Here is a 4,038-nt window from a genome sequence, read left to right on the forward strand (position 1 = left end):
TCTCTTACATCTCAACAAACTATAATTTATCAAAGAAACTGTTTTACAAGATGCAAAAAGAAGAAGTTACAAGCAAAACAGTAAGAAAAGAGATGGAAGAAGACTGTTAGCTTTTAACTGAGCAAAATAAAGAACACTGTTGATGAACCTGATTCTAGAGATGGAGAGAGACAAACGAAGCTATCTATGATGGTGCATCCCATGATTCAGCTTCCCACCTAGAGAAAATTTTAAGTCTGGCGGTTAGATGAAAAATAATCGTCAAAAGATAGTAGAAATTTTGGCATTAAACTTAGAGCAGAAACACAATACCTGAGTGCACTGGAGACTTTGAGTTTACATTATTGATGCCCACAAGATAGTATCTGATCGTATCTTTTTTTCAGCAACGTTATTGGCAAGGGTCGAATTCTTGAAATTGTTTCTTGAAATCTTTAGCTAGCTTTGCCTCCTCTTCTTGGCTAATTTTGCAGTTTCTCCAATCGGCCCTATCTGGGATCTTTAGCAGCCCTGCTAGAACCTGTAAAATCCAATGTCATTTCCTAAGCAACAAAATGCCTTTGGGATCCTAAAAATGTTAGGGTGGATCAGATGTTATCTATCTAATCGAATCAAAAAACTTCAAATATTATGGTCTAAGCATGAAAGTTCTATGGTGAATGTTCAACTCCATATTCCGTATTAAATAGAACACTGTTTAAATCTTCATGCATATGAACTATCGATGGCATCTTTCTTTAGTAGTTTTAAGCATAGTCACCCATGCCTGAAATGTCTTACCTCCCGTCCAAATTGTGCAGGGAAAACTTCGTTCTCTTCCAGGGTGTGTGATAAAACCGTTCCATCAGGAAGTTCCACATAGAAGAGCCCCAAAGCTGCATCGTATTCCTTCTGCAGATATTTTCTGCCATCAGAACTATCACTAACTGCAATAAAGACAACATAGTTTAATCAAAAAAGTAACTCAGAAACATAGGGACGAACATAGGTATATATAATCTAGATGGATTCGATAAGATAGAGAAAGAAATACGAAAATTCAGCCGCCACAAGCTTAAAGCCCAGTTTTTCAGCCGCCAGACTAAAGATATTTGGAAGAAGACGAGCTCTGGATGATGGAACAGGAACAACCTACATAAAGTAGAAAAATCAAACAAATGTAAGCAACTGTATCATTCAAAAGATCTACCTGAATTGCAATAGGACTTTTCTTACCTGGAGGTTAGCATGAGAAACACGTTTAGAGACAAATTCAAAGAAAACTGCATCATTTCCTTGGCTCTTATAACAATTTCTCAGCCCATTTTGGTATCTACTGAGCTCTGATTCACCCTAGATAACCTTTGGGTAGAGCACAGTAGAAACTTTCTCCTACACTGACGATCAAATGTGACTCTACACTCGGGCTTGACAGACAAAACCAGCATTCTTTTGACCTGAGAAAGCAATTTTGAAACAACAATTACTGTCTCAGCCCCTAGCAAAAATGGCACCCACTTTGCAAGAATAGTGGTCAGAAGCAAAATCAGAAATTACCTGTTAGCATTTTCAGACCTGGGCTTCCTTTGTATGCTTTCATCTTGAAACTCATGCTTGTAGCTGCACTCTGGGCCTTTTTCACACTTACCTTTGATGATAAGATCAAGACAAACACCCCTACGACACTGTTCTCTTGCTTCAGCGTTGTGTTGGAAATGGCAATCTTCCCCACGATGACAGGAACCTGAGCATATAAATTTGAAACAGAGCTTTTCCCCTTCAGATCCAATTTTTTGCCGCTTTGAGACATCATACCTCCAATACTGTGAATCAGGGTCACTATCATTTGGTCTCTTCTTCGATTCAGCAGCTCCCTTTTGTAAAGTATAAGGACGTATTGTAGTGTTTGGAGGCCTTGCACTAAGTTCTGATGGTGACATGGTAGATGCTGGTGTAGGAGAAAGCGCATGAAGAAACTTCTGCAAAGAGGAGAAAAGAAGTAACATTGAAGAATTTTTGAAAACTGCATGATGATCAGAAACAAATTAGCAGAAAACACAAACAAAAAATTCCATTTGATGTGATTCATGAACTTGCACAGATTCTGCATCCTAGTTATCTACATATTAGAAGGAGCAATGCATACAGTTAAGAGTACCACTCAGAGGCATGTAATCAAAGAAAAAGGTACCAATATCAACAGACAAAAACAATGAGGTACCAAGCTGTGTGAAAGGAAATATATAGAACACACCTGTTTGTTTTTATTTCCCACTTGAGCAAGACCAATAAAGCGAGTTACATGAGTAGAGTCAGCATTGAGGTAAGGTTCACGGGCATAAAATACCCCCATAGAACCTGCAATGTGATAGCTGCCACAAAAGGCAACAGAAACAGTAAATTAAGTTCCTAACTTCTCAAAATTTCCAAGTAACAACAATATAAGAATTGAAAAAAGTACTTACCGAGGTTTAACTTCCATTACCAATTCAGAAACAATGAAATCACTACAAGAGGAATCAGAAACTCCTTCAGGAACATCAGAGACCTTAGCTCTGTTTGTGACTCCAGCAGGCCATTCATTAGTGTAAAGTAATTAAGGACGACCAATTTGTAAAATAACTTAACTTTTAGGAAGGCTCGAACAATAGAGAATAGAGAATGTATCCAATAGTTCCAAATTCATCAACTTATACCAAAAAAAAAAAAAAGGATATGTCAAGAACAAATCAACCACTCCAGGTTCCTCAGCAAGTGCACGAAGAGCATCAACATCATCTTCACTATATTTCCCAAATTGACTATCAGATGATTGTCTACCAGATAAGTAAACAACAGACAAACCTAAACAAAACAAACAAAAGCACAATATCATTAACCAAAGTCACCAAATAACCTATTGAAAAAAAAAAAAAAAAAACTGATAAAAATCGATTCTTTCTGAAACCCTTACCATGAAGAGTGAACTTCCCACTTCCTCTTAACCAAAACAAGTTGTGGCAAACCTCAAGCCCATCCATCTTAAACCCTTGATTCTCAGCTTTCTTCGAAGTCGTCGATAGGATTTTAGGGGCGACGACGCCATAATCTCCGGTGAAGTAAGTAGGAATCGGAACTTGAGCTCGACCTTCGACGTAATCCAGAAACTCATCTAGAAGTTCCGGAGAGTCAGGAAAAAACTGGCCGACGCAAATCAGAGCATCAAACGGACCAGCGGATTTGCTAACCTGTAAAGATTGGAACTTCGATTAAAACCCTAAGAGATACAGAATCACGAGAGATCGTAGAGCAGAAGGAGTAGAGAAAGAGAGATACCGATTGGACACGTTTGAAGAGCTGACTGAGACGTCCAAGAGGATCTCCGCTAAGCAAAATTCTAGGCGCCATGACACTGAGACGGAGGAGGAGGACGAGGCAACGACAACGACGGAGACCGGAGGAGATTTAGGCTGTTTGGGCCTTTCTTTCACTACTTAATGGGTTTATCATAAGCCCAATTAAACTGTCTATCATAGACAGTCTGTGTCAAAACGGCGGCTAATTAAGTGTTTAGACTTCCATTTTTTTTCTCTCTCAGGTATGTAATCAAATTTTCTGATATTCTACTTGATCCTCAAACTAACATATACATTGACATAAAAATTAATGTTGCTAAAACTGCAATTTGTATTATAAGATTAATTTTTAGGGGTACAACACAATGTAAATAATTAAAGAATATATGAGCATTCAAATTATTTTTTCGTATTTACATTGATTTGTTATGCAAAATCCATGATTCTACAAATATGTGAAATCTATTCTAGTATTTCTGTGACTTTATCCTTTCGATTAAAATTGAATGTTTGCTAAGTGTTGAACTAATACTGTAGTTAGCAAAATTAGTGTTAAATACGTATATTGATGTTATTTATGACTTAAATCAGTTTGAAGTTTGAACTAATGGCTGATAATATTAGCATTCAATACAAAATATCGTTTTTTAAATGGCTCTCACCTATCTCATCATTTAACACCCCCAACAAATAATTTTGGCATCCAAAACTGTTATTTAAGTAC

General features: G+C 37.2%; 1 pseudogene; it reads right to left on the minus strand.

Moving 5' to 3' along the window:
• On the minus strand, positions 1–3,414 carry LOC104761757 (annotated as a pseudogene).

The sequence above is a fragment of the Camelina sativa genome, chromosome 18 (assembly GCF_000633955.1).
Source record: "Camelina sativa cultivar DH55 chromosome 18, Cs, whole genome shotgun sequence".
Taxonomy (NCBI): domain Eukaryota; kingdom Viridiplantae; phylum Streptophyta; class Magnoliopsida; order Brassicales; family Brassicaceae; genus Camelina; species Camelina sativa.